The sequence below is a fragment of the Thermobia domestica genome, chromosome 4, assembly GCF_964235325.1.
Source record: "Thermobia domestica chromosome 4, izTheDome1.hap1.1, whole genome shotgun sequence".
In the NCBI taxonomy this organism is placed as follows: Eukaryota; Metazoa; Arthropoda; class Insecta; order Zygentoma; family Lepismatidae; genus Thermobia; species Thermobia domestica.
The window spans coordinates 45,451,595-45,463,769 of record NC_137457.1 but is presented as its reverse complement, the minus strand read 5'-3'; positions in this window follow the sequence as shown (position 1 = coordinate 45,463,769).

Sequence of the window (12,175 nt, the reverse complement as noted above, 5' to 3'; positions counted from 1 at the left end):
TATCATCTCTTTACTTACTATACAAAAATTTGTGCTGTAAAATGTCGTGGTATCAATACCACAACACATAAACGAAATGGTTCAAATTTACAAAAACTTTTGTGGCCAAGGTCGTGCACGTTCACTAGCGAGTCAGGACCAATGCGATCATCATCCCTATCATCCCTTTACTTACTATACAAAAATTTGTGCTGTAAAATGTCGTGGTATCAATACCACAACACATAAACGAAATGGTTCAAATTTACAAAAACTTTTGTGGCCAAGGTCGTGCACGTTCACTAGCGAGTCAGGACCAATGCGATCATCATCCCTATCATCCCTTTACTTACTATACAAAAATTTGTGCTGTAAAATGTCGTGGTATCAATACCACAACACATAAACGAAATGGTTCAAATTTACAAAAACTTTTGTGGCCAAGGTCGTGCACGTTCACTAGCGAGTCAGGACCAATGCGATCATCATCCCTATCATCCCTTTACTTACTATACAAAAATTTGTGCTGGAAAATGTCGTGGTATCAATACCACAACACATAAACGAAATGGTTCATATTTTAAAATAATTTTGTGGCCAGGGTCGTGCACGTTCATTAGCAGGTCAGGGCCCATGCGATCATCATCCCTATCATCCCTTTAGTTGCTATACGAAAATTTGTGCTGTAAAATGTCGTGGTATCAATACCAGAACACATAAAGGAAATGGTTCAAATTTACAAAAACTTTTGTGGCCAGGGTCGTGCACGTTCACTAGCGGCTCAGGACCCACGCGATCATCATCCCCATCACCCCTTTACTTACTATACAAAAATTTGTGCTGTAAAATGTCGTGGTATCAATACCACAAGGCATAAACGAAATGGTTCAAATTTACAAAAACTTTTGTGGCCAGGGTCTTGCACGTTCACTAGCGGGTCAGGACCCATGCGATCATCATCCCTATCATCCCTTTACTTACTATACAAAAATTTGTGCTGTAAAATGTCGTGGTATCAATAACACAACACAAACGGAATGGTTCAAATTTACAAAATCTTTTGTGCCCAGGGTCGTGCACGTTCACTAGCGGGTCAGGACCCATGCGACCATTATCTCTATCATCCCTTTACTTACTATACTAAAATTTGTGCTGTAAAATGTCGTGGTATCAATACCACAACACATAAACGAAATGGTTCAAATTTTAAAATAATTTTGTGGCCAGGGTCGTGCACGTTCACTAGCGGGTCAGGACTCATGCGATCATCATCCCCATCACCCCTTTACTTACTATACAAAAATTTGTGCTGGAAAATGTCGTGGTATCAATACCACAACACATAAACCAAATGGTTCAAATTTTAAAATAATTTTGTGGCCAGGGTCGTGCACGTTCAGTAGCGGGTCAGGACCCATGCAATCATCATCCCTATCATCCCTTTACTTACTATACAAAAATTTGTGCTGTAAACTGTCGTGGTATCAATACCACAACACATAAACGAAATGGTTCAAATTTACAAAAACTTTTGTGCCAGGGTCGTGCACGTTCACTAGCGGGTCAGGACCCATGCGATCATCATCCCTATCATCCCTTTACTTACTATACAAAAATTTGTGCTGTAAAATGTCGTGGTATCAGTACCACAACACATAAACGAAATGCTTCAAATTTAAAAAAAACTTTTGTGGCCAGGGTCGTGCACGTTCATTAGCAGGTCAGGGCCCATGCGATCATCATCCCTATCATCCCTTTACTTACTATACAAAAATTTGTGCTGTAAACTGTCGTGGCATCAATACCACAACACATAAACGAAATGGTTCAAATTTACAAAAACTTTTGTGGCCAGGGTCGTGCACTTTCACTAGCGGGTCAGGACCCATGCGATCATCATCCCTATCATCCCTTTACTTACTATACAAAAATTTGTGCTGTAAACTGTCGTGGTATCAATACCACAACACATAAACGAAATGGTTCAAATTTACAAAAACTTTTGTGGCCAGGGTCGTGCACGTTCACTAACGGGTCAGTTCCCATGCGATCATAATCCCTATTATCCGTTTACTTACTATACAAAAATTTGTGCTGTAAAATGTCGTGGTATCAATACCACAACACATAAACGAAATGGTTCAAATTTACAAAAACTTTTGTTGCCAGGGTCGTGCACGTTCACTAGCGGGTTCTGACCCATGCGATCATCATCCCTATCATCCCTTTACTTACTATACAAAAATTTGTGCTGTAAAATGTCGTGGTATCAATACCACAAGGCATAAACGAAATGGTTCAAATTTACAAAAACTTTTGTGGCCAGGGTCGTGCAGGTTCACTAGCGGTTCAGGACCCATGCGATCATCATCCCTATCATCCCTTTACTTACTATGCAAAAATTTGTGCTGTAAAATGTCGTGGTATCAATACCACAACACATAAACGAAATGGTTCAAATTTACAAAAACTTTTGTGGCCAGGGTCGTGCACGTTCAGTAGCGGGTCAGGATCCATGCAATCATAATCCCTATCATCCCTTTATTTACTATACAAAAATTTTTGCTGTAAAATGTCGTGGTATCAATACCACAACACATAAACGAAATGGTTCATATTTTAAAATAATTTTGTGGCCAGGGTCGTGCACGTTCACTAGCGCGTCAGGACCCATGCGATCATCATCCCCATCACCCCTTTACTTACTATACAAAAATTTGTGCTGTAAAATGTTGTGGTATCAACACCACAACACATAAACGAAATGGTTCAAATTTACAAAAACTTTTGTGGCCAGGGTCGTGCACGTTCATTAGCGGGTCAGGACCCATGCAATCATAATCCCTATCATCCCTTTATTTACTATACAAAAATTTGTGCTGTAAAATGTCGTGGTATCAATACCACAACACATAAACGAAATGGTTCAAATTTTAAAATAATTTTGTTGCCAGGGTCGTGCACGTTCACTAGCGGGTCAGGACTCATGCGATCATAATCCCCATCACCCCTTTACTTACTATACAAAAATTTGTGCTGGAAAATGTCGTGGTATCAATACCACAACACATAAACCAAATGGTTCAAATTTTAAAATAATTTGTGGCCAGGGTCGTGCACGTTCAGTAGCGGGTCAGGATCCATGCAATCATCATCCCTATCATCCCTTTACTTACTATACAAAAATTTGTGCTGTAAAATGTCGTGATATCAATACCACAACACACAAACGAAATGGTTCAAATTTACAAAAACTTTTGTGGCCAGGGTCGTGCACGTTCACTAGCGGGTCAGGACCCATGCGATCATCATCCCTATCATCCCTTTACTTACTATACAAAAATTTGTGCTGTAAAATGTCGTGGTATCAGTACCACAACACATAAACGAAATGCTTCAAATTTAAAAAAAAAACTTTTGTGGCCAGGGTCGTGCACGTTCATTAGCAGGTCAGGGTCCATGCGATCATCATCCCTATCATCCCTTTACTTACTATACAAAAATTTGTGCTGTAAACTGTCGTGGTATAAATACCACAACACATAAACGAAATGGTTCAAATTTACAAAAACTTTTGTGGCCACGGTCGTGCACGTTCACTAGCGGGTCAGGACCCATGCGATCATCATCCCTATCATCCCTTTACTTACTATACAAAAATTTGTGCTGTAAACTGTCGTGGTATCAATACCACAACACATAAACAAAATGGTTCAAATTTACAAAAACTTTTGTGGCCAGGGTCGTGCACGTTCACTAACGGGTCAGTTCCCATGCGATCATAATCCCTATTATCCGTTTACTTACTATACAAAAATTTGTGCTGTAAAATGTCGTGGTATCAATACCACAACACATAAACGAAATGGTTCAAATTTACAAAAACTTTTGTTGCCAGGGTCGTGCACGTTCACTAGCGGGTTCTGACCCATGCGATCATCATCCCTATCATCCCTTTACTTACTATACAAAAATTTGTGCTGTAAAATGTCGTGGTATCAATACCACAAGGCATAAACGAAATGGTTCAAATTTACAAAAACTTTTGTGGCCAGGGTCGTGCAGGTTCACTAGCGGGTCAGGACCCATGCGATCATCATCCCTATCATCCCTTTACTTACTATGCAAAAATTTGTGCTGTAAAATGTCGTGGTATCAATACCACAACACATAAACGAAATGGTTCAAATTTACAAAAACTTTTGTGGCCAGGGTCGTGCACGTTCAGTAGCGGGTCAGGACCCTTGCAATCAAAATCCCTATCATCCCTTTATTTACTATACAAAAATTTTTGCTGTAAAATGTCGTGGTATCAATACCACAACACATAAACGAAATGGTTCATATTTTAAAATAATTTTGTGGCCAGGGTCGTGCACGTTCACTAGCGGGTCAGGACCCATGCGATCATCATCCCTATCACCCCTTTACTTACTATACAAAAATTTGTGCTGTAAAATGTCGTGGTATCAACACCACAACACATAAACGAAATGGTTCAAATTTACAAAAACTTTTGTGGCCAGGGTCGTGCACGTTCATTAGCGGGTCAGGACCCATGCGATCATCATCTCTATCATCCCTTTACTTACTATACAAAAATTTGTGCTGTAAAATGTCGTGGTATCAATACCACAACACATAAACGAAATGGTTCAAATTTACAAAAACTTTTGTGGCCAGGGTCGTGCACGTTCACTAGCGGGTCAGGGCCCATGCGATCATCATCCCTATCATCCCTTTACTTACTATGCAAAAATTTGTGCTGTAAAATGTCGTGGTATCAATACCACAGCACGTAAACGAAATGGTTCAAATTTACAAAAACTTTTGTGGCCAGGGTCGTGCACGTTCATTAGCGGGCCAGGACTCATGCGTTCATCATCTTTATCATCCCTTTACTTACTATACAAAAATTTGTGCTGTAAAATGTCGTGGTATCAATACCACTACACATAAACGAAATGTTTCAAATATACAAAAAGTTTTGTGGCCAGGGTCGTGCACGTTCACTAGCGGGTCAGGACCCATGCGATCATCATCCCTATCATCTCTTTACTTACTATACAAAAATTTGTGCTGTAAACTGTCGTGGTATCAATACCACAACACATAAACGAAATGGTTCAAATTTACAAAAACTTTTGTGGCCAGGGTCGTGCACGTTCACTAACGGGTCAGTTCCCATGCGATCATAATCCCTATCATCCGTTTACTTACTATACAAAAATGTGTGCTGTAAAATGTCGTGGTATCAATACCACAACACATAAACGAAATGGTTCAAATTTACAAAAAAAATTGTGGCCAGGGTCGTGCTCGTTCACTAGCGGGTCAGGACCCATGCGATCATCATCCCTATGATCCCTCTAATTACTATACAAAAATTTGTGCTGTAAAATGTCGTGGTATCAATACCACAACACATAAACGAAATGGTTCAAATTTACAAAAACTTTTGTGGCCAGGGTAATGCTCGTTCACTAGCGGTTCAGGACCCACGCGATCATCATCCCTATCATCCCTTTACTTACTATACAAAAATTTGTGCTGTAAAATGTCGTGGCATCAATACCACAACACATAAACGAAGTGCTTCAAATTTACAAAAACTTTTGTGGCCAGGGTCGTGCACGTTCACTAGCGGATCAGGACCCATGTGATCATCATCCCTATCATCCCTTTACTTACTACACAAAAATTTGTGCTGTAAAATGTCGTGGTATAAATAATACACATAAACGAAATGGTTCAAAGTTACAAAAACTTTTGTGGCCAGGGTCGTGCGCCTTCACTAGCGGGTCAGGACCCACGCAAACATCATCCCTATCATCCGTTTACTTACTATACAAAAATTTGTGCTGTAAAATGTCGTGGTATCAATACCACAACACATAAACGAAATGGTTCAAATTTACAAAAAAAATTGTGGCCAGGGTCGTGCTCGTTCACTAGCGGGTCAGGACCCATGCGATCATCATCCCTATGATCCCTCTAATTACTATAAACAAATTAGTGCTGTAAAATGTCGTGGTATCAATACCACAACACATAAACGAAATGGTTCAAATTTACAAAAACTTTTGTTGCCAGGGTCGTGCACGTTCACTAGCGGGTTCTGACCCATGCGATCATCATCCCTATCATCCCTTTGCTTACTATACAAAAATTTGTGCTGTAAAATGTCGTGGTATCAATACAACAACACATAAACGAAATGGTTCACATTTACAAAAGTTTTGTGGCCAGGGTCGTGCACGTTCACTAGCGGTTCAGGACCCACGCGATCATCATCCCTATCATCCCTTTACTTACTATACAAAAATTTGTGCTGTAAAATGTCGTGGCATCAATACCACAACACATAAACGAAGTGCTTCAAATTTACAAAAACTTTTGTGGCCAGGGTCGTGCACGTTCACTAGCGGATCAGGACCCATGTGATCATCATCCCTATCATCCCTTTACTTACTATACAAAAATTTGTGCTGTAAAATGTCGTGGTATAAATAATACACATAAACGAAATGGTTCAAAGTTACAAAAACTTTTGTGGCCAGGGTCGCGCGCCTTCACTAGCGGGTCAGGACCCACGCAAACATCATCCCTATCATCCGTTTACTTACTATACAAAAATTTGTGCTGTAAAATGTAGTGGTATAAATAATAATACACATACACGAAATGGTTCAAATTTACAAAACCTTTTGTGGCCAGGGTCGTGCACGTTCACTAGCGGGTCAGGACCCATCCCACCCAACACAAGTACATACTGATCATGTGTAAAGAATGTTCCTCGAGGTACATTGGAATGTACATGATAGGTACGTGAATAGAGCAATCATGTGAAATACACATGTAAGGAATAAGGTTACTTCCGCCCAAAAGTACGTGCATGACACATACCGAGGAATGTATCTATTATGTGTATATCACGTACCGTGTATGTACTTGACACATTTACTTGGCATTGGCATGTGCCAGGAATGTACTAGGCATGTCAGTAATGTTCCTTAGGACAGTGCTATGCAACTGGGGGTGCGAGTACTTAAATACTAAAACCTTAACGCTTCATTTTTACGTTCGAATTCAGAAGCTTGTACTTTTAAAAAAAGCCAAGCAACTAACTCTGAAAATATATGCCCTCCTCCGGCATCTGTGTGGCAATTTAACTATCTATTAAAATACTACAGTAACATTTACAAGCGACCGAGCTCTAACCTATAAGCTTAGCATTCAAACCTTTGATTTACGGTTATTTGTGATTTCACGTTTATAACATATATAAAAATATATAAGACAAATATTTTTAAAAAAAATTACTGTAGTTTAAATAAATTACTGAAATAAATATTTTTCACAAAGTTTATCCTTTTAAATTATTGTTCAAAGGCCTTTGACTTTAGTAAGCCTTCTCCGAAATACATGCAAATGAATTGTTCTGCCATCTTTGGAGCTCTTTTAAAATACACATATATGTTTCTCGACAATGAGATCTCAGAAACTACAGGCTCTAGAAAGATGACGTTTTCACTGATCGATTGCAAATTTCATGTAGATTGTCCAGTTCTAATTGAATATTTAAAAAACATGGGCACTATTTCTTTAGTACATTTTTACGGGTACATTGGAAGTGTTGAACTTTCAAAAAAATAAAATAAAACATCACACCCTAATCATTACACATTCCAACACCACACTGTTGTATATAGCGGTTGTATATGTCTCCGGCATTTGTTTCATAGCCAAATAATAATGGAAAAAGAAGGATAACCATTTCCTGAAGGATGTCTATATTATCAGGCTGAATTTCTTTAAGGAGTTAGTTTATACTTAAACTTACGTCTTCCCGAAAATTTTATTTAACGTCTAGTTTCAACGTACAGGTTTTGAACTAATTCTCTGCTGTGTAACGTCACAATATAACCATCAATGCTAATTTTATGAGGACAATTCTGCAGTGGGGTTTAGAATGTTACAGCCTAGAGAACGCATCAAACGTCAGAAAATTGCAAAATGACACACACAATATATTACAATGTGGCTAAACTCAGAAAGTGGCTATAGAAGTGAAAAGCATATGGCTAAAAAGCCACTATTGGCTCTTTGGAAATTATGTGACTAACGACGTTCTCAAAATGGCCAGATCTCGTCACAAAGTGGCTAAATTGGCAACCCTAGTCGCAATACGAAGCAACTTACGCACAACCATGCCATGGTACATGGGGTATGTGCCATTCACATTCCTCACATTCCAGTGAAGCATGTAAAAGTACCTTTCAAGTGTCAGAAATTCCTCGAAAGGCACGTACCTAGCGACACGTGCTATGCATATGAAATGTACATATTTCAAGTACCAGGTACGTAAACGGTACATATGGAGCTTAAATGGCACGTTCCTAGAATGTACCTGGTTGGGTGGGATGTGATCATCATCCCTATCATCCACAAGGATTCTCTTGTTGAATCTAATTTTCAAAACCGAAAGTTAATAGTCATTTAACTCGAAACAAATATTATAGAATAAGCGTATCCTAACAATTTCTGGATTAACAGATGGCAGTGCTACTCACTCGACATTCGAGAAAAATTATCTTGTATTCAAGGAACTACAGGGAAGAATTCTTACAATACCTTTATTAATCTTAATTGTAGAATAATCGTTTTAGTATATTTCTGTGTCATAATATCAGCTTTGGAAAACAGAACAAGATACCTCTTGTGGAGGCTAATTCTCCAAACCGAAAGTTAATAGTCATTTAACTCGAAACAAATATTATAGAATAAGCGTATCCTAACAATTTCTGGCTTAACAGATGGCAGTGCTACTCAGGCCATATTGAAGAACATTATTACAGTTTTATTAGACGACAGGGAAGATATCTTACAACACAGTTATTAATCTTAATTGTAGAATAATATTTTTAGTATATTTCTGTTGCATAATATAAACTTTAGAAAAAAGAATAAAAAATCTCTTGTGGGAGCTAATTCTCCAAACTTATATTCAAGAGTCATTTAACTCGAAACAAAAATTGTAGAATAAGCGTATCCTAATAATTTCTGGGTTAAAAGATGGCAGCGGTACTCGGTTCGCCATTGGAGAAAATTATTACATGTTTATTAGACGACAAAGAAGATTTCTTACAACACACTAATTAATCTTAATTGTAGAATAATAGTTTTAGTATATTTCTGTTGCATAATATAAACTTAAGAAATTTTTATAACAAATCTCTTCTGGGTGCTAATTCTGCAAACCGAAAGTTAATAGTCAATTAACTCGAAAATAATATTGTTGAATAAGCGTATCCTAACAATTTCAGCCTTAACAGATGACAGTGCTACTCACTCGACATTGGAGAAGAATTATTTGGTGTTCAAGAGACTACAGGGAATAATTCTTACAGTACCTTTATTAATCTTAATTGTAGAATAATCGTTTTAGTATATTTCTGTGTCATAATATAAGCTTTAGAAAACAGAATAAGAAAAATCTTGTGGAGGCTAATTCTCCAAACCGAAAGTTAATAGTGATTTAACTCGAAACAAATATTGTAGAATAAGGGTATCCTAACAATTTCTGGCTTAACAGATGGTAGTGCTACTCACGCGATATTGGAGAAAATTATTGCAGATTTATTAGACGACAGGGAAGATATCTTACAACACAGTTATTAATCTTAATTGTAGAATAATAGTTTTAGTATTTTTCTGTTGCATAATATAAACTTTAGAAAACAGAATAAGAAATCTCTTGTGGGAGCTAATTCTCCAAGCCGAAATTTAAGAGCCAATTACTTCCAGACATATATTGTAGAATAAGCGTATCCTAACAATTTCTGGGTTAAAAGATGGCAGCGGTATTCGGTTCGCCATTGGAGAAAATTATTACAGATTTATTAGACGACAGAGAAGATTTCTTACAACACACTAATTAATCTTAATTGTAGAATAATAATTTTAGTATATTTCTGTTGCATAATATATACTTTAGAAAGCAGAATAAAAAATCTCTTGTGGGAGCTAATTCTCCAAACTCAAAGCTAAGAGTCATTTAACTCGAAACCAATATTGTGGAATATGCGTGTTCTAACAATTTCTGTGTTAAAACATGTTAGCGGTACTCGGTTCGCCATTGAAGAAAATTATTACAGTTTTTTTTTGACGATTGGGAAGATATCTTATAACACAGTAATTAATCATAATTGTAGAATAATAGTTTTAGTTTATTTCTGCTCCATAATATCAAGTTTAGAAAATAGGATAAGAAATCTCTTGTGGGAGCTAATTCTCCAAACTCAAAGTTAAGAGTCATTTAACTCGAAACAAATATTGTAGAATAAGCGTTTCCTAACAATCTCTGGGTTAAAAGATGGCAGCGGTACTCGGTTCGCCATTGGAGAAAATTATTACAGACATATCAGACGACAGAGAAGATTTCTTACAACACACTAATTAATCTTAATTGTAGAATAAATTTTTAGTATATTTGTGTTACATAATATAAACTTTAGAAACATAATAAGAAATCTCTTGTGGGAGCTAATTCTCCCAGTTTGACGTTAAAAGTAATCTAACTCGAAAGAAATATTGTAGGATAAGCGTATCTTAACAATTTCTGGATTAACAGATGGCAGTGCTACTCATTCGACATTGAAGAAAAATTTTTTGGTATTCAAGAGACTACAGGGAAGAATTCTTACAATACCTTTATTAATTTTTGATTGTAGAATAATCGTTTTACCATATTTCTGTGTCATAATATCAGCTTTAGAAAACAGAACAAGATACCTCTTGTGGAGGCTAATTCTCAAAATCGAAAGTTAATAGTCATTTAACTCGAAACAAATATTGTAGAATAAGCGTATCCTAACAATTTCTGGATTAACAGATGGCAGTGCTACTCACTCGACATTGGAGAAAAATTATTTGGTATTCAAGAGACTACAGGGAAGAATTCTTACAACAAAGTTATTAATCTTAATTGTAGAATAATCGCTTTAGTATATTTCTGTTGCATAATATAAACTTTAGAAACAGAATAAGAAATATCTTGTGGGAGCTAATTCTCCCAATTTGAAGTTAAAATTCATTTAACTCGAAACAAATATTGTAGAATAAGCGTATCTTAACAATATCTGGATGAACAGATGGCAGTGCTACTCACTCGACATTGGAGAAAAATTATTTGGTATTCAAGAGACAACAGGGAAGATATCTTACAACACAGTTATTAATCTTAATTGTAGAATAATATTTTTAGCATATTTCTGTTGCATAATATAAACTTTAGAAAACAGATTAAGAAATCTCTTGTGGGAGCTAATTCTCCAAACTCAAAGGTAAGAGTCATTTAACTCGAAACAAATATTGTAGAATAAGCGTTTCCTAACAATTTCTGGGTTAAAGAATGGCAGCGGTACTCGGTTCGCCATTGGAGAAAATTATTACAGATTTATTAGACGACAGAGAAGATTGCTTACACACAGTAATTAATCTTAATTGTAGAATAATAGTTTTAGTATATTTGTGTCCCATAATATAAACTTTAGAAACAGAATAAGAAATGTCTTGTGGGAGCTAATTCTCCCAATTTGAAGTTAAAATTCATTTAACTCGAAACAAATATTGTAGAATAAGCGTATCTTAACAATATCTGGATGAACAGATGGCAGTGCTACTCACTCGACATTGGAGAAAAATTATTTGGTATTCAAGAGACAACAGGCAAGATATCTTACAACACAGTTATTAATCTTAATTGTAAAATAATAGTTTTAGTATATTTCTGCTCCATAATACCAACTTTAGAAAACAGAATAAGAAATCTCTTGTGGGAGCTAATTCTCCAATCCGAAAGTTAGTAGTCATTTAAATCGAAACAAATATTGTAGAACAAGCGTATCCTAACCATTTCTGGTTTAACAGATGGCAGTGCTGCTCACTCGACATTGGAGAAAAATTATTTGATATTCAGGAGACGACAGGGAAGAATTCCTACAACACAGTTATTAATCTTAATTATAGAATAATCGTTTTGGTATGTTATTTTCCATAACATAAACTTTAGAAAACAGAACAAGAGATCTCCTTGGGAGCTAGTTCTCCCAATTGAAAATTAAGACAGATGGCAGTGCTACTCACTCGACATAGGAGAAAAATTATTAGACATTTAGGAGACATCAGGGAAGAT